Below are 25,601 nucleotides of genomic sequence, written 5' to 3'. Positions count from 1 at the left end.
GACACTACACAACACCTAGATTATGTTAATTCTCTCCCTGGAAAAGAAGACAACACTATTTTTGGCCAAGGACTGTAAATAACTGCAACCTGACTCACCAAAGCATTTACTACGGCATATTTGGAACAATATGTTGCTATAATTTACAGAGGCATTGCCAGAATGGGAGGCTATTATACAGTGCATTCGGAAAGTATTCAGACCGCTTGACTTTTTCCACATTTTGTTACGTTACAGCCTTATTCTAAAATGAATGAAATAAAAAAATATATATTCATCAATCGACACATAATACCCTATAATGACAAAGAAAAAACTGTTTGTTTTTTTGCAAATGTATTAAAAATAAAATCAGAAATACCTTATTTACAGAAGTAAATTTGCTATGAGACTCGAAATTGATCTCAGGTGCATTGTGTTTCCATTGATCATCCTTGAGATCCAACTTGATTGGAGTACACCTGTGGTAAATTCAATTGGTTGGACATAATTTGGAAAGGCACACACCTGTCTATATAAGGTCCCACAGTTGACAGTGCATGTCAGAGAGAAAACCAAGCCATGAGAACAAAGGAATTGTCCGTAGAGCTCCGAGACAGGATGGTTTCGAGGCAAAGATCTGAGGAAGGGTACCAAAAAATGTCTGCAGCATTAAAGGTCCCCAAGAGCACTATGGCCTCCATCATTCTTAAATGGAAAAAGTTTGTAACCACCAAGACTCTTCCTAGAGCTGGCCACCCGGCTAAACTGAGCAATAGGGGGAGAAGGGTGTTGGTTAGGGAGGTTACCAAGAACCCAGTGGTCACTCTGATAAACCTCCAGAGTTCCTCTGTGAAGATGGGAAAACCTTCCAGAAGGACAATCATCTCTGCAGCACTCCAGCAATCAGGCCTTTATGGTAGAGTGGACAGACAGAAGCCACTCCTCAGTAAAAGGCACATGACAGCATGCTTGGAGTTTGCAAAAAGGCACCTAAAGACTCTCAGACCATGAGAAACAAGATTTTCTGGTCTGATGAAACCAAGATTGAACTCTTGGGCCTGAATGCCAAGCGTCACATCTGGAGGAAACCTGGCACCATCCCTATGATGAAGCATGGTGGTGGCAGCATCATGCTGTGGGGATGTTTTTCAGTGGCAGGGACTGGGATACTAGTCAGGATCGAGGCAAAGATGAACAGAGCAAAGTACAGAGAGATCCTTGATGAAAACCTGCTCCAGAGCACTCAGGACCTCAGACTGGGGAGAAGGTTTACCTTCCAACAGGACAACAACCCTAAGCACACAGCCAACACAACGCAGGAGTGGCTTCGGGACAAGTCTCTGAATGTCCTTGAGTGGCCCAGTCAGAGCCTGGACCTGAACCCAATCGAACATCTATGAAAATAGCTGTGCAGCGAAACTCCCTATCCAGACTGACAGAGCTTTAGATGATTTGCAAAGAAGAATGGGAGGATCTCCACAAATACAGGTGTGCCAAGCTTGTAGCATCATATCCAAGATGTCTTGAGGCTGTAGTAATCGCTGCCAAAGGTGCTTCAACAAAGTACTGAGTAAAGGGTCTGAATACTTATTATGTAAATGTGATATTTCCAGTTTTGTTTTTTGTATACTTCCAAACATTTCTAAAAACGTGTTTTTGCTTTGTCATTATGGGGTATTGTGTTTAGATAATGAGGGATAGTACAATATGTAATACGTTTTAGAATAAGGCTGTAACTTAACAAAATGAGGGAAAAGTAAAGGGGTCTGAATACTTTCCGAATGCACTGTATATAATTTGGATGTATGTATTTTTAGATATAGGCCTATTGTAAATGTGTATTTTATTGTTGTGTCACCAGAATACTTTCTGAATGCATTGCATATGGTGATCAGTTGGTATTAGGGCATAATTAAGTAATAAGGCCCGGGGGGGTGTGGTATATGGCCAATATACCACAGCTAAGGACTGTTCTTATGCACATGACACAACATGGAGTTGTTGGGTCTTATTGCTATTATAAACTGGTTACAAACGAAATTAGTACATTAAAAATAAATATTTTGTCATACCCATGGTATACGATCTGATATACAGTACCACGGCTTTCAGCCAATCACAATTCAGGGTTCGAACCACCCAGTTTATAATATTGCTTTTGGCTTTAATCCAATGTTGAAAGTAGTGCATTGCATGCCAGTTGTTATGAGCTTGGTATGGGTATTTTAATTGCAAGTTCCTGTACATGCCTGGTACGCTAACTAGGCTACTTTATATCCCTATAGTTACCTTTTGAATAAGCTATGTGAATATGAACTGTTTTCTACATCCTATCAATGTCAGTGCTTCACAATCTCCCAGCCAGGAGTCATGTTTCACCCATCATTCAGTCTGCAAGAGTTGAAATTAATATTTATTTCAAGGTCTTTTCCACTGTAATGTCAGAAAAAGCCTGTGAGGTAAATGTAAGTCTTTTTTGGGAGGAGAGGGACTTAATGTGATTTTCTACTTTACCAGTTTTCCATTCTACCCTGCTGCAGTTGAGAGCTAGTCTAAGACCCGGTACAAATCTGTATTCTCTGGACCCAAACAAACAGGATTAGAACAGAAAATGCCCAACAGGATATGTGGTGCCATGTTAAAACACAATCAGAAGCAGTCAGTGTAAACAGAGGAGGCCTACCCTAAGAACTCATCTGTGGAATGGGGCGGCAGGTAGCCTAGCGGTTAAGAGCATTGGGCCAGCAACCAAAAAGTCACTCGTTCGAATCCCTGAGCATGCAAGGTGAAAAAAATCTACTGTTATGCCCATGAGCAAGGCAGTTAAACCCCAACAACCACTGCTCCTCGGGCGCCGCTGACGTGGACGTTGATTAAGGCAGCCCTCCCCACCTCTCTGATTCAGAGGGGTTGGGTTAAATGCGGAAGACACATTTTGGTTGAATGCATTCAGTTGTGCAACTGACTAGGTATAGTGATATCAATGATATCGTTTCAGTCATAGAAAGGCCTGGACTATACATTAGGCTCGATTATTTACAGTGGTTGCCATTATAATGCACACCAGATAGAATAGGCCTTGTTGTTAATTTAAATAAAAAAAAATATCGGATGCAATTGTGAACAGTAACCATGACAGGCATGAAATGAATCTTATTGGCCAATTATATAGTTCACTGCAGCTCAAGGACTCCATGGAATGTGAAGTTTGGAGATGTCCATGTACATTTGATTTTCTTCTACAGTATGAGTACGATACCCATTTGAAAATCAGTTGTCAATTATTGACAAAGCAACTTGAGTCAGTCATTCTCACGATTGACAGTCACATACTGTATCGCCAGTAGAAACCACCACAACACAACCGGCACATCAGAAAAGCCAAAATCACAGTGCTTGTTTGTTCCTTGTCATAACTTCTCACCAAAGTTGCTCCTGAAGGGTATCGGCTAGAATTCCATCTGTTACGAGTTATTAATAGGACCAAATGAAGTTTTATTGACTTTTTGTCCCTGTTTCTCCTGTCCTGTTTGTTGGTGCAGTCGAGGCTGCTCCATCATGCTGACAGATCCAGTACACATCAGGGGAGGACGGTGATGTGCTGTGTAACTGTGATGGATGGACTGTCACACAGCTGAGCTCTCAGCAACAGTGTGTGTGTGTGTGTGTGTGTGTGTGTGTGTGTGTGTATGTGTGTATGTGTGTGTGTGTATACAGTGGGGAGAACAAGTATTTGATACACTGCCGATTTTGCAGGTTTTCCTGTAATTTTTATCATAGGTACACTTCAACTGTGAGAGACGGAATCTAAAACAAAAATCCAGAAAATCACATTGAATGGTTTTTAAGTAATTCATTTGCATTTTATTGCATGACATAAGTATTTGATCACCTACCAACCAGTAAGAATTCCGGCTCTCACAGACCTGTTAGTTTTTCTTTAAGCCCTCCTGTTCTCCACTCATTACCTGTATTAACTGCACCTGTTTGAACTTGTTACCTGTATAAAATACACCTGTCCACACAGCTGTGTAAGGACATCAGGGATAAAATTGTAGACCTGCACAAGGCTGGGATGGGCTACAGGACAATAGGCAAGCAGCTTGGTGAGAAGGCAACAACTGTTGGCGCAATTATTAGAAAATGGAAGAAGGTCAAGATGACGGTCAATCACCCTCTGTCTGGGGCTCCATGCAAGATCTCACCCCGTGGGGCATCAATGATCATGAGGAAGGTGAGGGATCAGCCCAGAACTACACGGAAGGACCTGGTCAATGACCTGAAGAGAGCTGGGACCACAGTCTCAAAGAAATTAGTAACACACTACGCCATCATGGATTAAAATCCTGCAGCACACGCAAGGTCCCCCTGCTCAAGCCAGAGCATGTTCAGGCCCGTCTGAAGTTTGCCAATGACCATCTGGATGATCCAGAGGAGGAATGGGAGGAGGTCATGTGGTCTGATGAGACAGAAATAGAGCTTTTTGGTCTAAACTCCACTCGCCGTGTTTGGAGGAAGAAGAAGGATGAGTACAACCCCAAGAACACCATCCCAACCGTCAAGCATGGAGGTGGAAACATCCTTCTTTGGGCCATGTATCGTGAGATCTTGTCCAACAACCTCCTTCCCTCAGTAAGAGCATTGAAGATGGGTTGTGGCTGCTGCAATCCCTGCTGCAGTGTGTGCAAACCTGGTCAAGAACTACAGAAAATGTATGATCTCTGTAATTGCAAAGGTTTCTGTACCAAATATTAAGTTCTGCTTTTCTGATGTATCAAATACTTACAGTGCCTTGCGAAAGTATTCGGCCCCCTTGAACTTTGAGACCTTTTGCCACATTTCAGGCTTCAAACATAAAGATATAAAACTGTATTTTTTTGTGAAGAATCAACAACAAGTGGGACCCAATCATGAAGTGGAATGACATTTATTGGATATTTCAAACTTTTTTAACAAATCAAAAACTGAAAAATTGGGCGTGCAAAATTATTCAGCCCCCTTAAGTTAATACTTTGTAGCGCCACCTTTTGCTGCGATTACAGCTGTAAGTCGCTTGGGGTATGTCTCTATCAGTTTTGCACATCGAGAGACTGAAATTTTTTCCCATTCCTCCTTGCAAAACAGCTCGAGCTCAGTGAGGTTGGATGGAGAGCATTTGTGAACAGCAGTTTTCAGTTCTTTCCACAGATTCTCGATTGGATTCAGGTCTGGACTTTGACTTGGAGAAATAAACACATTTAAAACTTCAAATGGTTTTGCTGGAGACAGCCAGCAAACCACTTAGCAACCGTTGCTCTTTTCTTACCGTCATAGTAATCACACAATAGAATTTACAACTAGAGGGAAAAACAGTTAATCAAACTAAAATCTAAAACACCAGTAGACTGAGAGGAGTACACCTGGATCTGTTTATTTTTGAACCATTCCATTGTAGATTTTGCTTTATGTTTTGGATCATTGTCTTGTTGGAAGACAAATCTCCGTCCCAGTCTCAGGTCTTTTGCAGACTCCATCAGGTTTTCTTCCAGAATGGTCCTGTATTTGGCTCCATCCATCTTCCCATCAATTTTAACCATCTTCCCTGTCCCTGCTGAAGAAAAGCAGGCCCAAACCATGATGCTGCCACCACCATGTTTGACAGTGGGGATGGTGTGTTCAGCTGTGTTGCTTTTACGCCAAACATAACGTTTTGCATTGTTGCCAAAAAGTTCAATTTTGGTTTCATCTGACCAGAGCACCTTCTTCCACATGTTTGGTGTGTCTCCCAGGTGGCTTGTGGCAAACTTTAAACAACACTTTTTATGGATATCTTTAAGAAATGGCTTTCTTCTTGCCACTCTTCCATAAAGGCCAGATTTGTGCAATATACGACTGATTGTTGTCCTATGGACAGAGTCTCCCACCTCAGCTGTAGATCTCTGCAGTTCATCCAGAGTGATCATGGGCCTCTTGGCTGCATCTCTGATCAGTCTTCTTGTATGAGCTGAAAGTTTAGAGGGACGGCCAGGTCTTGGTAGATTTGCAGTGGTCTGATACTCCTTCCATTTCAATATTATCGCTTGCACAGTGCTCCTTGGGATGTTTAAAGCTTGGGAAATCTTTTTGTATCCAAATCCGGCTTTAAACTTCTTCACAACAGTATCTCGGACCTGCCTGGTGTGTTCCTTGTTCTTCATGATGCTCTCTGCGCTTTTAACGGACCTCTGAGACTATCACAGTGCAGGTGCATTTATACGGAGACTTGATTACACACAGGTGGATTGTATTTATCATCATTAGTCATTTAGGTCAACATTGGATCATTCAGAGATCCTCACTGAACTTCTGGAGAGAGTTTGCTGCACTGAAAGTAAAGGGGCTGAATAATTTTGCACGCCCAATTTTTCAGTTTTTGATTTGTTAAAAAAGTTTGAAATATCCAATAAATGTCGTTCCACTTCATGATTGTGTCCCACTTGTTGTTGATTCTTCACAAAAAAATACAGTTTTATATCTTTATGTTTGAAGCCTGAAATGTGGCAAAAGGTCGCAAAGTTCAAGGGGGCCGAATACTTTCGCAAGGCACTGTATGTCATGCAATAAAATGCAAATTAATTACTTAAAAATCATACAATGTGATTTTTGTTTTAGATTCCGTCTCACAGTTGAAGTGTACCTGTGATAAAAATTACAGACTTCTACATGCTTTGTAAGAAGGAAAATCGGCAGTGTATCAAGTACTTGTTCTCCCCACTGTGTGTGTATATATACACACACACTACTCCCCCAAAGTCCTATCCCAACAGCCTGTCCACCTGTGTCTCTGCTTCGCTTCTGATTAGTAGAACACCTCCAAGCTCCAGCCTTCTGTATGACTCACTCCCAGGCATCACAGATTCACAGCCTTGATCTTATCCCAGTAATACTGGAGCACTGGCATAGGCAATATTCATAGACACACTCACGTGGCTCTGAAAGGTTATACCGTGACAATCGGGTTGCTTTAAATAAGGGTTTGATGCTTGCAGTGATTATCATCAGTATTTTTTTAAATTATAGAGCCATTAACGTTTTCATAATAATATAATCAAGCAGACGTTGATCACTTTGTCTTGTAATGGAGGGGCTATGGGTTATGTTGCTGTTGCTCATACTTTACATCCTTAATGCTGCTGTGAGTGTATCCATATCCAACACAGTGAAGTGTGTGTGTGTGTACGCACGTATCCATCTCTAACACAGGAAGAGTCGGGGGGAAGACTAAACCTTTCTGTGTTTAATGAGCAGGAAACACACACACACACACACACACACACACACACACACACACACACACACACACACACACACACACACACACACACACACTCAAAGCAAACATAGTGCTCACCGATAGATTATTTCTAGTTCCTAAGGCTATGCTCCATAGATAGACCCTGTCTGTTATTGTCAAATCCTGTGATTGTGTGAAAGTTCTGTGTGGATGCCATCTGGAACGGTCTCCATCCACATTATGTCTGTATCCAAAATGGCACCCATATTCCCTACACTGGACTGTATATAGCCATAGGGTTCTGGTCAAATGTAGTGCACGACATAGGGAATAGGGTGTCATTTCAGACTCAGCCCGTGTCTTCCTGCTTCCAGGAAAACCTCACTTCCAATTTGTGTCACCTCTATGTGTTGTCAGCTCATTGGAAATGGTTATCTGGCCATAAAATGCACTGTCATTCTGAAGTGCCATACTGTTGGGTGAGGAGAAAGCTTCTCAGTCCATCACTCACGATCGACATCTCTCGTCTGACTGCTAGTTGGATTTACCGACTGGCCTGAGTAGTGTTGCACTGTAGACCTGTACCACGGTAATATCACGGTGCCAAAATGTCATGATACTTATGATACCAACATGTTAGAGTACCGTAGTACCGTTTCAAATGATACTACCGACTTTTTCAGCTCAACTGATCTAATGAACCTGCTTGCGCCTGTTAAAAAACTTTGATTAAGTCCGTTTTGTTTATAAATTCAGTTGAATTTCAGCAACAGCCACTAGTGTCTTGTTCGGTTAGGTCCAATAATATCCACAGCTGTAATCAGCCAGCTGCATCCCCTACCAGCCCTCAAAGCTAATTTATGCGTGATCCGAAAATCTGGTTGTTTGCTCCGTATTTTCTATTTGATTTCTTTAACAAGTCAGTTAAGAAAAAAAATCTTAGTTACAATGACGCCTTACCACGACCAAACCCGGACGACGCTGGGACAATTGTGCGTCGCCCTATGGGACTCCCAATCACGGACGGATGTGATACAGCCTGGATTCGAACCAGGGATTGTAGTGACTCCTCTTGCACTGAGATGCAGTGCCTTAGACCGCTGCGCCACTCGGGAGTCCAAACTCGAGAGGGTGTGACGCAATTGCGGAGCTTCTGGTGGCATGCCAAATTGAGCTCTGTACCTCATTGCTGTGCGCCTCCCAAATGTTTTAAAAATTCAGAGTGCTCCGTATAGCTCCCCATTGACAAGATAGGTTGACAACTTCCTTCACAACGGCTCTACTCAACAGCTCTGAGCTGCTCCGCGAAGCGCAATACGTATGAATGCCCAACTTCTGCAGAGGCCATATCACTCACTGTAAATCCTGCACGGCCAATGCAGAGGTGGGATTGACCATGCAATGCCTTTCACTCTCCTGCTCCTCTCCGTCCGCTCTTCACGGGCAGCTATTCCTCCGGTCAGTTTAAAAAATATATAATTTAGCAGTGATGGCGAGCGGGGATGCAGACTTAGATTTGTACATTTGTTACATTCGAGCAGCGTGCAAAGCGAGCAATGTTGATGCATTGTATCATTTAATCGCCTGTTATAACCAAGAGCACAGACCGGCCAGAGTAGACTTTGCAAGTGCACTGTCATGCAGCCTCTGAGTGTCAGAGGGAAAATGGCTTGCTTGCAGCTTTACACCAAAGAAAACGTCTGGTCTCTAGCCTAAACTGTTAAAAACAAATATGACCCATATTACCAGAGATGCTTTTTGTACTTTCTATCGAGATTCGTGCACATTTTATATAATTTCACAAACCATGTCGCAGGCCGTTATTGGTTTGATAACATGACTGAACAACATTGTTTGTTATCTTCTATCTCAAGGCCATCAGACTGTTATAGCCATCACTAGCACAGAGAGGCTGCTGCCTATATACACAGACTTGAAATCATTGGCCACTTTAATAAATGGAACACTAGTCACTTTAATAATGTCACTTTAATAATGTTTACTTATCTTGCATTACTCATCTCATATGTACAGTTGAAGTCGGAAGTTTACGTACACCTTAGCCAAACACATTTAAACTCAGTTTTTCACAATTCCTGACATTTAATCCCAGTAAAGATTCACTGTTTTAGGTCAGTTAGGATCACCACTTTATTTTAAGAATGTGAAATGTCAGAATAATAGTAGAGAGAATAATTTATTTCAGTTTTTATTTCTTTCATCACATTCCCAGTGGGTCAGAAGTTTACATACACTCAATTAGTATTTGGTAGCATTGCCTTTAAATTGTTTAACTTGGGTCAAACGTTTTGGGTAGCCTTCCACAAGCTTCCCACAATAAATTGGGAGAATTTTGGTCCATTCCTCCTGACAGAGCTGGTGTAACTGAGTCAGGTTTGTAGGCCTCCTTGCTCGCACACATTTTTTCAGTTCTGTCCAAACATGTTCTATAGGATTGAGGTCAGGGCTTTGTGATGGCCACTCCATTACCTTGACTTTGTTGTCCTTAATTCATTTTGCCACAAATTTGGAAGTATGCTTGGGGTCATTGTCCATTTGGAAAACCCATTTGCGACCAAGCTTTAACTTGTCTTGAGATGTTGCTTCAGTATATCCACATAATTTTCCAGCCTCATGATGCCATCTATTTTGTGAAGTGCACCAGTCCCTCCTGAAGCAAAGCACCCCCACAACATGATGCTGCCACCCCCACAACATGATGCTTCCACCCCCATGCTTCACGGTTGTGGATGGTGTTCTTCGGCTTGCAAGCATCCCCCTTTTTCCTCCAAACATAACGATGGTCATTATGGCCAAACAGTTCTATTTTTGTTTCATCAGACCAGAGAACATTTCTCCAAAAAGTGCCATCTTTGTCCCCATGTGCAGTTGCAAACCGTAGTGTGGCTTTTTTATGGCAGATTTGGAGCAGTGTTTTCTTCCTTGCTGAGCGGCTTTTCAGGTTATGTCGATGTTGTACTCGTTTTACTGTGGATACAGATACTTTTGTACCTGTTTCCTCCAGCATCTTCACAAGGTCCTTTGCTGTTGTTCTGGGATTGATTTGCACTTTTCGCACCAAAGTACGTTCATCTCTAGGAGACAGAAGGCGTCTCGTTCCTGAGCGGTATGACGGCTACGTGGTCCCATGGTGTTTATACTTGCGTATAATTGTTTGTACAGATGAGCGTAGTACCTCCAGGTGTTTAGAAATTGCTCCCAAGGATGAACCAGACTGGCTGATTTCTTTTAATTTTCCCATAATGTCAAGCAACGAGGCACTGAGTTTGAAGGTAGGCCTTGAAATACACCCACAGGTACACCTCTAATTGACTCAAATGATGTAAATTAGCCCATCAAAAGCTTCTAAATCCATGACATCATTTTATGTAATTTTCCAAGCTGTTGAAAGGCACATAAATAATCTGTCTGTAAACAACTGTTGGAAAAATTACTTGTGTCATGCACAAAGTAGATGTCCTAACCGACTTAACAAGAAATGTGTGGAGTGGTTGTAAAATGAGTTTTAATGACTCCAACCTAAGTGTATGTAAACTTCCAACTTCAACTGTATGTACTGTATTTTATACTACTCTACTGTATGTCAAAGCTCAGGTGCAGACAGTTTCGAAGTAACAAAAGGTTATTCCTAAAAACGGAGGCAGGCAAACGACAGGTCAAGGGCAGGCAGAGGTCAGTAGTCCAGAGCAGAGTCCGAAGGTACAGAACAGCTGGCAGGCTCAGGGTCAGGGCAGGCAGAGGTCAATAATCCATGGTGGTGTGACAAGGTACAGAACGACAGGCAGGCTCAGAGTCAGTGCAGGCAGAATGGTCAAAAACCAGGCAAGCTAGAAAACAGGAACTTGAGACAGCCAGGAGCACGGGAAAGAACGCTGATAGGCTTGACGAAGCAAACGAACAGACAAACAGAGAACACAGGTATAAGTATACTGGGGATAATGGGGAAGATGGGCGACACCTGGAGGGGGGGTGGAGACAAGCACAAAGACAGGTGAAACAGATCAGGGTGTGACACTGTATCTTAGTCTATGCCTCTCTGACATTGCTCGTCCATATATTTATTCTTAATTCCATTTCTTACTTAGATTTGTGTGTATTGGGTATATGTTGTGAAATTGTTAGATATTACTTGTTAGATATTTCTGCACTGTCGGAACTAGAAGCACAAGCATTTAGCTACACCCGTGTATGTAACCAATACATTTGATTTACCTAGCTAACAACCTGGCAACTTGACAGTAGGTTTAGGCAAATTTGATTTGCACAGGAAGAAAGGAAAAGGTTCTGCTACTCATGAAATGTGCTTCAACGATAGGATTTCTATAGGCCTAACTATATCAATAATCTATCTCTTTCTGGTGCTCCTTACACTTTGTTTGGTGCTAAACGTTTTTACATTTGGGAACAGTGTGTGTGTTTGTGGGAGATAGAGAGTGGTGTGTGTTTATGAAAGTGAAGGAGACCAAGCGAGTTTGTGAGAAAGGGAAGGTGAATATGTGTGCCCCTTACATTCTGTTTGGTGCCTAAAGTTGGGAGCTGTGTGTGTGTTTTTTTATTTATATATATATATATATATATATATATAAATGTATTAACCCCCCCCCCCCCCCAACAAATATCTTTGTTTTGTTACAGCTTGTTTCTGCTACATATACATATATTTTACATACACATTTTACATGTTTGTAGGAGATCGAGAGTGTTGGGTGGGTGGGTGGGTTTATGACAGTGAAGGAGACAGAGATTTTGTGAGAAAGGGAAGGAGAGTGTATGTCTGTTAACTGAAGGTTTCATGCAGTGTTTTCCCATTACTGACACAATGACATGCAGATCATTTTGCATGTACATTCCTTCCTCCTATTCCTCCAGCCAAATCACAGGTAGGCCTTTGCAAATATGAGCAAATCAGCCATTCTATGCAGTATTCTTTTATACACGGAACAGTGTGAATTTAAATGAAATGTGTTGTAATCAGTAGAAGTGTGAATTTCTGTGACAGGTTTTTCGGCGAACGTTTAGAAAATGTGAACAAGCATCTGGGGGATGGGCCGAACAGGATGCTAGGCAACTGATTTCTTTCCACCGTTGTATTGCGATACAACTCGGTATCGTGTCGCGACACTTGGCCTGGTATCATATCTTTTGTAAAATGTTGGTATCAGAGCTTAGGGAGGAGGACCCAAAGCATGCATGCACGCACACGCACTCAGTGGTTAGAATTATTTTTGGACATCTGCCCTTAATTATAACAATTTCACTCGTCTCCCCCATTCAAGTATGGAACACACCATGACGGGGAGACAGAGGTTTTTGTTTTGCTCAGGTGTTGTGGACAGGGATGGTGAAAGTGCGTAAGCATCTGCCTCGGATTCCAAAGTTTGCAAATTTGAATCCAGTCATAGAAAGTTGTTTTTGAGATTGATGTTTAAAGGCTATCCCAAACCTTAACCCTTAACCTTAACCATTCTGAGTTAATGCCTACACTAAACCTTAAACATTTAGAAATTTGAAAAGAGGCAAAAGAGGTATTCCTTTAATGGTTTTTCATATCTCTGTATTGCTGTTAACTCATTCCTCCCTTGGGTGTCTTGTCAGATGCAACATGCTTTTAGGAGCAAGCGAGACATTTTAAGAAAATGATGAAAACAACATTTGCTGTCTCTTGGAGAGAGAGAGGGAGAGAGGATGGAAATGTCTACTTGTCAAATATGAACAATTTAGATTAAAGGCTCAGTGCAGTCAAAATGTTTTATATCATATTGTACAACAGCTGATGAAACTAACACTATAAAAGTGTGAAAACATTTGATCAGTGTTATTTCCTGATAGTTGTTGGTTGAAAATACAATCTATACAGGACCTTCTAATCATCATGTTTGCGTGGGCGGTAGTTTCGGCCTTCCATGGTGAAATCACCATGCGGCAAATTGGTTAATAGACCAATAAGAAAGAGTTCCAAACCTCTCTGCCAAACAGCTTGTTTCAGTTTTCCCCTCCCCACTCAGACCACTCCTAGACAGTCCTAGCAAAATGATTGCCTGAGAAATCGTCCCCCCCCCCCCCCCTAAAAAAAGCAATGTTTTCCCATTATAATGGAAACAGTACTTAATTGTTACAGAGAAAGGATTTGATATTAAATCTAAAAACTACTGCATTGGGCCTTTAAGAAACGCAAGCTGTTTGTGTTGAAGTTTGTGTTGTGAATGTTTCACGTCCAATTATATTCCACAGTGTGTTATTCTCTTATCAGCTCCTTTTTGTCAGAAGGCATACATTCAGAATGTGGTGGGGCTGACAGGTTGTGAGAAGAACTCTCCTTCCTCACTGGCTGCTGTGTTCAAGTGACTGGCAGACTCTCTGTAGCTCACTTTCTGCACGAACAATGAAATTCAGCAAGGCGCCAAGCCTGCCATCTGCACAGGCAAATTATGACACTTCATTACTTTATTGGCCCATCTCTCTTTCCTCTCTCTCTCTCTCTCTTTGTCTTTTTCATTCTCGTTCCTGTTTTTTCTGTCTCCCCCCTCTCTCTCTCTTCTGTCTCTTTCTCTCTACCCCTATCTCTCCCTGACACTTATCGTATATATAGCCTACCTTTTGTGGTGTAAGGAATCAGGGCGCGCACGATAAAGGATCAAGTCCGAAAGAGAAGGGGTTAATCTAGCCACATTTCGAGCTAATATTCCCCTCTGTTTCTGCTCTACCACCGTGTTTACGAGCAGCTGTGAGTGTCCTATGTGCCGGGTGGAGAAATAGCCTAAACTGTCAAGTACCCACAATGGTGGGAAAGGAGGACAAGAGGCCAGTGTCACTTAGCCTGTGTTGTTATGTGGAGGTGGAGGTCAGCAGAGAGAAATGAGGAGTGTGCTTTTAGCCAAGCTCCTCTGTCTGGTCCTAAAACTGGCTCAGCTACTCACATTTCTAGTCTGCCCCAGGTGCCTGGATATCAAATAAATAAATCAATGGTTTCAGATGAAAATGTTTGGCCCTCTTTGGTTTTCAGGACCACAAGGGGATGCTAGCCGTCAGAGATGGTACAAACATTACCATCAACCAACCGGTTAGAAGTTATGGCCAGATCACAAGGACAACCTTTGTAGGCGAGATAGCCTTGTCTGAGAAGAGAGCAGAGTACTGCTTTCACTTTGGTCCTCTTTTTGCTTCCAGGGACACAAGGGATTGGTCAGGGAGACATGCTACAAACATGATAATCTACCAGCCTGTCTAAACACCTTCCTGTATCTTCTGTTCTGCCATATGGCTGTATTACAAGTAGATACAGTAGGTTAGAGAACCTTGGCTCAAATGAGAGCATAGCTTACACTGTAGGCTTCCATATCTCCAAGCCAGCACCACATGCCTTTGTGTGTGGAATTATTGAAAATGATCTTGACCTGTAACCTCTGACCTCTCACCTTTCCATTGAAACCTCCAGGTGTAACTGCATGCACTATGCAGTTTAGTGCACATCGTGATCATAGACAAGAAAAATAATATTGTACATGGAAATGGAAATGGAAACGCCGTCTTAATATGTCGACTAGTTTATATTTTTGCATTTGTTGAAAACATTTAATTGGGCTTCATTTTCAGTCAACTAGACTGGATGTCGATCGGTAGCACTTAACTTTTTATATATATATATTTTTTGCATTTTAGTCATTTAGCAGACACTCTTATCCTGTGACTTGGGGGTTAAGTGCCATGCTCAAGGGCACATCGACAGATTGTTCACCTAGTTGACTCTGGGATTCAAAGCAGCGACCTTTTAGTTACTGGCCCAATGCTCTTAACCACTAGGCTACCTGACGCCTTTTTCTTGCTCTTAATAAATGAGCCCATTTAACGAGCTACACAACATGACCAAACATATGTGGACACCTGCTCGTTGAACATCTCATTTCAAAATCAAGTCGGTGTTCCAATTCATTCCAAAAGAGTTCGATAGGGTTGAGGTCAGGGCTCTGTGCAGGCCAGTCAAGTTCTTCCACACCGATCTCGACAAACCATTTCTCTATGGACCTCGCTTTGTGAACAGGGGCATTGTCATGCTGAAACAGGAAAGGGTCTTCCCCGAACTGCTGCCACAAAGTTGGAAGCACAGAATCGTCTAGAATGTCATTGTATGCTGTGGCGTTAAGATTTCCCTTTACTGGAACTAAGGGGCCTAGCCCAAACCATGAAAAACAGCCCCAGACCATTATTCCTCCTCTACCGAACTTTACATTTGGCACTATGCATTGGGGCAGATGGCATCCGCCAAACCCAAATTCGTCCGTCGGACTGCCAGATGGTGAAGCGTGATTCATCACTCCAGAGAACTAGCTTCCTCTGCTCCAGTGTCTAGCAGTTGCGAGCTTTACACCACTCCAGCTGACGCTTGGCATTGTGCATGGTAAACTTAGGCTTGTGTGCGGCTGCTCGGCCATGAAAACAAATTTCATGAAGCTCCCGACGAACAGTTCTTGTGCTGACGTTGCTTCCAGAGATGGTTTGGAACTCGATAGTGAGTGTTGCAACCAAGGACAGACAATTTTTTTGGCGGTACACACTTCAACCCTTGGCGGTCTCGTTCTGTGAGCTTTTGTGGCCTACCACTTCAGGGCTGAGCTGTTGTTGCTCCTAGACGTTTCACTTCACAATAACAACACATACAGTTGACTGGGGAAGCTCTAGCAGGGCAGAAATGTAAAAAACTGACTTTTTGGAAAGGTGGCAACCTACAATGGTGCCACGTTGAAAGTCATTGAGCTCCTCAGTAAGGCCATTCTACTGCCAGTGTTTGTCTATGGAGATTGCATGGCGGTGTGCTCAATTTTAAACACCTGTCAGCAACAGGTGTGGCTGAAATAGCTGAATCTACTCATTTAAAGGGGTGTCCACCAGTGGAGGCTGCCGAAGGGAGGACGTCTCATAATAATGGCCAGAATGAAGTGAATGGAATGGTATCAGACACGTTTTTGTTTTGTTTTCATGTGTTTGATACCATTCCATTTACTCCATTCCAGCCATTCCCCCCCTATTCCAGCCATTATTATGAGCTGTCCTCCTCTCATTAGCCTCCACTGGTGTCCACATACTTGTGTGGATATATAGTGTATCTTTTGCTGAAAATAAAATATTGAGTATCTAAATTACCAGGTCAGCTTTCAACTCTGGCTTGATCAAAGGAAACGATCTGCCTACTATTAGATGCTATAGACAGACAGTTACACAGATAGTCAACCAGTCTGCTCCTGGTGAGAGAACATGCTGGAGCATGCTGCGGCCTCCTGAACACTGGCAGGCTGGCCCATCAACATATCCTCATCCACTCTGTCAGATCTAATCTTAAATGTCTTATTTTTCCCTCTTTCTCTCTGTCTCACTCTCTCGCTCTCTGTCTTGGTCTCTGTCTTGCTCTCATTCTTTCTCTCTCTTTCTCTTACTCTCTCTCTCTCTCTCTCTCTTTCACCACTCATTCTCTCTGTCTCTCTGTCCCCCCCCCCCCCCCCACTCACTCTGTCTGTCTGTCTCTCTGTGTGTGTGTTACACACATGCACCCTGCTACCCATCCAAATGTAGCCATACATCCCAGAGGTAAGCAGTAATACCCTATTTGGCTGCCGTGGAAACGGTTCGGAGGATGGATGGATGTCTCTGTTAGATCTCCCCGAAGCACAAACACTGACACAAGATTGTGTGTGTGTGTGTGTGCGTGCGTTATGCAGGCTGGAGGAAGGAGCTGAACAACTTAGATTTTCTTCCATAAATCCCAGCAGATGAGGGATTGGGTCCTGTCAGGGCCAGCAGAAATTCAGCCTTATTTCTCATCTTGTCTGTCAGTCAGTGTCAAGAGTGGGCTGAGGGGAGAGGCTCAGGGAGGGGAGAGCTGGACTTAGAGCAGGCAGTCTGGGATTTGGGAAGCTGTTCAATGGTTATTTCAATTATTGATGTAGACCAATTGATTCTTGGAGAATTTAACCTACAGTGAGCTCCAAAAGTATTGGGACAGTGACACGGTTTTTGTTGTTTTGGCTCTGTACTCCAGCACTTTGGATTTGAAATGATACAATACAGGTTAAAGTGCAGACTGACAGCTTTAATTTGAGGTGATTTTCATCCATATCGGGTGAACCGTTTAGAAATTACAGCAGTTTTTGTACATAGTCTCCCCCCCCCCCCCCATTTTAGGGGATCATAAGTATTGGTACAAATAAACTTATGTGTATTAAAGTAGTCAAAAGTTTAGTATTTGGTTTCATATTCCTAGCATGAAATTATTACATCAAGCTTGTGACTCTACAAACTTGTTTGCTGTTTGTTTTTGTTGTGTTTCAAATATATATTTTGGGGGGTATGATAACCACTCTTGTTATTTGTAGCGGTGAGAGGTTAGCATGTCTTGGGGGTATGATAACCTCTCTTGTTATTTGTAGCGGTGAGAGGTTAGCATGTCTTGGGGGTATGATAACCTCTCTTGTTATTTGTAGCGGTGAGTTACAGAGATGTCATTCGCATTGACAGCAAGTCTAAGAAGCAGTAGATCTGTTCTATGTGTGCTATTTCTATGCTTCCCGTTCTTAAGTTTCATTTTTGCATCTTTTACTCTCAGTTTTGTACACCAGCTTCAAACAGCTGAAAATACAATATTTTTGGTTATTGAAAAATATTTCACAGAGGTTTAGATGGGACAATGATTCTCTACTTGTTTGTTTTGTCACATTAACTTAAATTAGGGAACTATTAGAATTTTAGAAACCAGGAAATGGCTATTTCTGCATATTGCACCTTTAATTTTGTACTGCTTTAATACACATACTGTATAAGTGAATTTGTCCCAATACTTTTTGTCCCCTAAAATCTGGGGGCCTATGTGCCACAAGTGCTGTAATTTCTTAACAGTTCACCCGATATATTTGAAAATGCCCTCAAATTAAAGCTGACGGTCTGCATTTTAACCTCATAGTCATTGTATAATTGTAATACCTTTGGAGTACCACTGTCTGTCTTTATCATAACCCAAAATATAAGGTTTCATTACTGTTGCCACATTCCTCAATTATGTACCAAAACAAGTGGCGGGGTCCCTATTTGTTGTTTTTTGAATCACAGACTGTAGCTTTAAACCAGGCTTTATGTGGACGAAGAGCCAGGGGAAATGAAATGACACAAAGTCCACAGCCTACCAGTGATATTACAAAAGAAAACAGGATGAATCACACAGTTGATGAATCAATAAGATTCTGTATAGTGGTTGAAGGTTGCTGGTTGACAAGACATTTGATCTACCATGATTACTCTATTGTTTTCCTTTCGAAGGCTAGATTCTAGTGTCAACCATGAAAACAGAGGAATCAAATACAATTACATGAAATTGCATTAGTCACATGCTTTGAAGAATGCAGAGAGAAAGAAAATAGAGAAATAATAGATAAGTTAAACACGTAATAGTAAAATTAGTAATAGATACTCGACGAGTAATGATAACTTCGCTATAAACAAGGAGTACCAGTACAGAGTCAATTTGCAGGTGTACGAGGTAATTGAGGTAGATACAGCATGTACATTTAACTTAATTTATTTAGGCTTGCCTTAACCAAGGGGTTGAGTACTTATTGATTTCAGTTGTTCATTTTTAAGTAATTTTAAGTAAATAAAATTCCAATTTGACATTATGGGGTATTGTGTGTAGGCTTATGACAAATCTCTGTTTAATCCATTTTAAATTCAGGCTGTAACGCAACAAAATGTGGAAGAAGTCGAGGGGTGTGAATACTTTCTGAAGGCACTGAAGGAATCATTTTACCAGCAAACTGTAGCCTTACAGCAATCTTGGCCTCTAAAGTAGAAGTTGTGTGCTTGGATGGGAAACGGTTTTATCTGACTACTATCTGACTCAGAATATGGTGATTGTTTGTCAAGCTGTTCGTGGATGCATTATCATTCTGTTTCGTTACAGTAGCCTACAATAATTCACCATAAAGAACATGATTCCTATTGTCTTACTGCAGAACAGGCTTTGTACTACAGTATGTTATATTCTCTCTAATACATAAGAGGCTAGTTTTCATGTTTGGTTTCAGCATAACTAGGCATTCTACAGTATATGGGCACTCTGAGAACAATGGTTTATTTCTGGCTTCCATAGAAGAGTGTGCGGTCATACTCACGTCCTTAAAAACATACAGTGCCTTGCGAAAGTATTCGGCCCCCTTGAACTTTGCGACCTTTTGCCACATTTCAGGCTTCAAACATGAACATGATCACTTTCTAATTTAGCAAGTCACTGGTGCATCCTGCTTTAGTTTTTGCTTGTAAGCAGTAATCAGGAGGATAAGAATTATGGTCAGATTTGAAAAATGGAGGGCGAGGAAGAGCTTTGTACGCGTCTCTGTGTGTGGAGTAAAGGTGGTCTAGAGTTGTTTTCCCCCTATGGTTGCACATTTAACATGCTGGTAGAAATTCGGTAAAACCGATTTGAGTTTCCCTGCATTAAAGTCCCCGGCCCCTAGGAGCGCCACCTCTCGATGAGAATTTTCCTATTTGCTTATAGCCGTATGCAGCTCATTGAGTGGGGTCTTAGTGCCTCCATCGGTTTGTGGTGGTATATAGGCAGCTACAAAAAATACAGATAAAAACTCTCTTGGTAAATAGTGTGGTCTCCAGCTTATCATGAAGTACTCTACCTCAGGTGAGCAAAACCTCGAGACTTCCTTAGATTTCGTGCACCAGCTTTTGCTTACAAATATACCGCCACCCCAAATATACCTCCACCCCTTGTCTTACCAGAGGCTGCTGTTCTATCCTGCTGAAAAAGCTTAAAATCCGCCAGCTGTATGTTATTCATGTTGTCGTTCAGCTATGACTTGGTGAAACGTAAGATATTACAGTTTTTAATGTCCCGTTGGTAGGATATACGTGATCGTAGTTCGTCTATTTTATTATCCATTGATTGTACATTGGTTAATAGGACCGATGGTAAAGGTAGATTTTCCTCTCGGCTGCGGATCCTTACAAGGCACCCGGACCTTCGCCCTCGATACATCCGTTTCTTGCGAATGACTGAGATGAGGGCCTTGTCAGGCGTCTGAAGTAAATCCTTCCCGTCCTACTCGTTTAAGAAAAAATATTCCTTGAGTACGAGGTGGTTAATCACTGTCCTGATATCTAGAAGCTCTTGTCGGTCATAATACACTGTGGAAGACACATGATGTACAAAAGAAGTTACAAAAACGTGAAAAAAACATAAAATTGGTTACGGGATTGTATAACGGCAGCCATCTCCCGTCTGATATCAAACTCTTGGTTCAGACCTTTAGGAGACATGGTACACAAACGGTGAATCCAATACATTTATCTTCTCAGTAATAGATTATTAGTATCCCCCCCATCTCCGAGTCTTAACATGCTCAACACCAATGTTTCTAAGAGAGCTAATGTTGTGACGAGCCTCCATGAAATGCGCAGCCACAGGGTTTCTCTGGTCAAGGCTCCTGATATTAGTGCTGTGTTCTGCTATTTTTGTTTCGAGCTTGTTTCGCTTGTTTCGTTTTTTCCTACACAGCATAGACCACAAATACACTTGATCAGGTATATCATTTTTTTTTGTGGAACATGTAATGATGCCCTAAATCTTAATGGCCCTGCCTGTAGTAGAGTGATTGAACATTGGGCGTTTGTTCGTAATGTTACACAGGGTACATCGGCCACATCTATAATTACCGTCCGGGCACATTGTCTAGGAGGATACTACATGGCACTGGTGGAAGATCAGACCTCACCACCATGTGACTGATGTTGGGGGCGTGTCTGAAGACCTACTCGCGGAGGTTCTTTTAACGTCTTTTCCAGTTGTGGATCAGTGCTCAAGATGTGCCAGTGTTTTATTTATGAGGTGGTCAAACTGTTTACCAATGTGGCGAGTACTGAATGGCGCATTGAACGCGTTGGTCAGGAGGGCAGGGTAGCATGAGGCTGTCATCCTGGGTGATATTTTTGTAACGAACCCTTGCGTCATGTAGCCATTCCTCTGGGTAACCCCGCTGTCTGAAACGCTCATCCATATAGCAGGCTTGTTTGTCATAGTCACTCTGTACTACAAATCCTGCGTATTTGACGGTATTGGCTGATGGGGAGGCTCTTTTTTAGGGATGTAGTGTGGAAACTGTCTCCGTGTAACAGGGAATTCCTGTCCGTCGGCTTCCTGTACAGGTCAGGGCTAAAGCCACTCCCCTCCCTCTTACTCACCATGTCAAGGAAACTTGTTTCACGTGCATCAAAGGTGAGGGTGGATTTCGAATGTTCGCTCTTTGTATTGATGAAGGATTGGAATCGAGGAAGTTCCTCTGCTGTGCCCTGGAATAGAAGGAATACGTCATCGATAAAGCGTTCCAGAGCCTGATATGGTGCGAGAATGGATTGTTAGAGCTAAAAATCAATTTTTTCCTGTCTTCTCTCATTGTTTCAAACTTTAAATTTAAAAAAAAAAAATCATTTTTACATTTTTTGTTCTGCTCCTTTTTATTTGAGTACGCAGCTTTGCTGATGATATAGCCCGGAGCCAGAGCTGCTGGCGCATCTGGCTGGCAGGAATTATGAGGAAATATTCCTTCAGGGCAGAAAGAGAAGACATTGTTGGATCTGCTGATTAGTAACTGTATCGCAATATTATTTTGGACGATATTATAACGTAATACTTTGACCCCATGTATCAATTTGTAAAAAATATATACAGTTCCAGTCAAAAGTTGGACACACCTTGTCACGCCTGCTCCTGCTCTCCGGCTGCCATTCATTAAGCACACCTGTCACCATCATTACGCGCAACTGCGCATATTGGACTCACCTGGACTCCATTACTTTGTTGATTACCTCCATCTATATCTGACTGTTCCTCACTTTGTTCCCTGTGTCAGCATTGATGTCGTTATTTTTCCCCTGTCCAGACGCTGTTCCTGTTCTGTTTCATGTCTGTAGCTTATTAAATGTTCACTCCCTGTGCCTGCTTCTCGTTTCCAGCGTCGATCCTCACACACCTACTCATTCCAAGGTTTTTCTTTATTTTTACGATTTTCTACGTTGTAGAATAATAGTAAAGAGATCAAAACTATGACATAATAGATATGTAATCATGTAGTAACCAAAACATTTTTTGAGATTCTTCAAAGGAGCTACCCTTTGCCTTGATGACAGCTTTGCACACTCTTGGCATTCTCTCAACCAACCACATGAGGGTGGTTACTTTGAAGAATCTAAAATCTTTGTTTAACCCTTTTTTGGTTTCTACATGATTCCATATGTGCTATGTCATAGTTTTGATGTCTACACTATTATTCTATAACGTAGAAAATTGTAAAATTAAAGAAAAACTCTTGAATGACTTGGTGTAACCAATCTTTTGACTGGTACTGTGTATATACACATACAGTATATTCCATACGTAGCATTAGCTAGCAATAGTAGGGCTGTACTTCAAATCAAAATTTATTAGTCACATTCGCCGAATACAACAGGTGTAGAACTGAAATGCTTACTTACGAGCCCCGAACCAACAATGCAGTTAAAAAAAATATTATTAAGAAATTAAAGTAACAAGTAATTAAAGAGCGGCAGTAAAATAACAATAGCGGGGGGGGGGGGGCAATGCAAATAGTCTGGGTGGCCATTTTATTAGATGTTCAGGAGTCTTATGGCTTGAGCGTAGAAGCTGTTTAGAAGCCTCTTGGACCTAGACTTGGTGCTCCAGTACCACTTGCCGGGTGGAGGCTAAGGTAGGGGCTGAGTGAGGATCTACAGTGCCTTGCGAAAGTATTCGGCCCCCTTGAACTTTGCGACCTTTTGCCACATTTCAGGCTTCAAACATAAAGATATAAAACTGTATTTTTTTGTGAAGAATCAACAACAAGTGGGACACAATCATGAAGTGGAACGACATTTATTGGATATTTCAAACTTTTTTAACAATTCAAAAACTGAAAAATTGGGCGTGCAAAATTATTCAGCCCCCTTAAGTTAATACTTTGTAGCGCCACCTTTTGCTGCAATTACAGCTGTAAGTCGCTTGGGGTATGTCTCTATCAGTTTTGCACATCGAGAGACTGAATTTTTTTCCCATTCCTCCACCAGCAGCAGCTCCCAGTTCCCTGTATGCTTATCAGTGCACATTATCAAATCACAGTACATATAGAATTCTGAGTATTTCCGATGGAAGTAAAGTATGCCCATATACAATGCCTTCAGAAAGTATTCACAACCCTTGACTTTTTCCACATTGTGTTGTGTTGCAGCCTGAATTTTAAATGGATTCAATAGAGATTTTTTTGGTCACTGGCCTACCCATAATGTCAAAGTGGATTCATGTTTTTGATTTTTTTTATTTGACAAATTACTTAAAAATGAAGGACAATAACCTAAAACACAATGCCCAATCTACACTAGAGTTGCTTACCAAGAAAACAGTGAATGTTCCTCAGTGGCAGAGTTACAGTTTTGACTTAAATCTACTGGAAAATCTACGGTAAGGCCTGAAAATGGTTCTCTAGCAAATATCAACTGCCAATTTGACAGAGCTTGAAGAATGTTGAACCGGCAAGTAACTGTGGGCTCTCACGATGAGTTCAGATGTTTTGTGTCCCCCACTCCCATTAAAGTTGCCCATCCCTGATGTATGGAATAGGGTGCAATTTGGGATGCATCCCACGCACTTCACAAACCACTTATCACCATAGGTAGTGTGTGCCCTTCTGATATGCAGCCTGGGGTATCACTTCACTTTCATTTTCAAATCATTTTCAGAATTTTACTTTGGGGACACTGATGATATGGGATGTTTTTCTGGGTGAATGTTGGATGCCCACAGGAAAATAGTTTGACTTAATAGGTACAGCAGAGCTTACTTTCAACACCATTTACTCTATGGATATTGACAGTATACTGTAGCTTACTTTCTCGTTCGGGCTATTTTAATTTCACCAGTCATTAGGCTGCATGTTTCCTCAGCCCCTCTTGGGTGGGGTGAGACCTGCTGTAGATTTGTGGGTCTCAACCAGGCTGCTAAGGTGCAGAGAGATTTTTAAAAATGCAAATATGAGCAGAACTTCAGTACACTTGGTATCAGTGAGCGAGAGCTTCTTACACCTAATTGGAAGAACCTCCCTCCTTGTTAAGTCCCTATAGAAAGAGCAATATCTTTAAAAATATCTTAACCTTTTCATCAAACCCTTGAAATGTCATAGTTCTGTGGCATATATCAAAAGGCAAAGTGACATTTTATTCATGACTGTGGAATTGGCTTGATCTTTAATGCTTTTGTTGGAACGAGCAAAGTGCTATTTCCCCATAAGGAGTCGAGAGAGAGGTAAAGTGTTATTATTTTGTGGCTTGCTTCAGAAGATGACAAACAAGAGGATTCTTTGAGGTTTGGGCGGAAGAGAATACATTATTTAGAAGCTCTGTGAGGAGAAACTTGAGGTCTTTATGCTTGTAGGCTGAATAGCAGAGTTTTAAAGATGCAGTCCGGGATCTTAAGCACAACAAATTGGTAACATATTGCACAAATTCGATTCGTTAAAATATCGCACGAATTGCAAAATGTATATGATATATCCCACAAAATGAATAACGGGGACCCGTCTTGGCTCGTGAGCACCACTTTCAAAACTACTGTCTGAAATTGTACACAATTTTGAGAGTGCCATCTTTAATTCTAGAATCTTCTAAAACATTTGTTGAAATTCTGTAATGATTGAACAATGTTTTATTGTTGTTTTTTGACAGGAGTGCTGCTGGCTGGAACACTAACAACACACACACACACACAAACTCCTACCCAGATTCATGAGGTAATTTACCACAGGCATTTTGTGATAGACTGATCTATTATTTGACTGCCTGCTTGGTTTCCCCACTGCCGTAGATTGATAATTGTTGAACAGTGATCCGTCTTAGACACTTATCTACTTCTACCCTTATCTACTCATTAACAATGTAATGGCAGTTTACTAGAAGACAGTCTGACAGGTGGGAGGTGGGAGTGAAAGAGGGAGAGAGTGGGGGGGGGGGGGCTCTCGCTTGTCTTTCTGCAGCAGACAATATGGTGAGCAGTATGTTTGGACCATGGAATCGCAATGAAATCACAGAAATGAATTGCAATACATATAGAATCATGAGAATCGCAATTGTGATAATATTGTCCCTGGCAATTCCCAGCCCTAGAAGGTTGTTTTGTTGGGAGTTACAGTGAGTTATGCAGCCTTGAGGAGAGGAGTGTGGGGTCGAATGCAGAGTCATGAGGGCAAATATAAGGTGACACGATCGGTTTGTCTGATGTTTGTACACGTCTCCATCACCCTGCCCTGGTTATCCT

The 25,601-nt window shown here is 41.8% G+C and overlaps 1 protein-coding gene and 1 long non-coding RNA gene across 2 annotated transcripts in view; one reads left to right on the top strand and one right to left on the bottom strand.

The window, feature by feature from the left end:
- LOC149985561 (uncharacterized) overlaps positions 1-25,601 on the bottom strand; it is a 338,855-nt gene that overhangs the window by 4,785 nt on the left and 308,469 nt on the right. The gene's annotated exons all lie outside the window — the stretch shown is intronic.
- zgc:101566 (transmembrane protein 263) overlaps positions 1-25,601 on the top strand; it is a 48,544-nt gene that overhangs the window by 2,116 nt on the left and 20,827 nt on the right. The window lies entirely within an intron of this gene.

This window comes from Oncorhynchus mykiss, chromosome 1 (genome assembly GCF_057628025.1).
Source record: "Oncorhynchus mykiss isolate SJ-2025 chromosome 1, ASM5762802v1, whole genome shotgun sequence".
Lineage (NCBI taxonomy): Eukaryota > Metazoa > Chordata > Actinopteri > Salmoniformes > Salmonidae > Oncorhynchus > Oncorhynchus mykiss.
The sequence above is the reverse complement of the archived record's forward strand: the minus strand, read 5'-3'. Positions and strand labels throughout refer to the sequence as shown.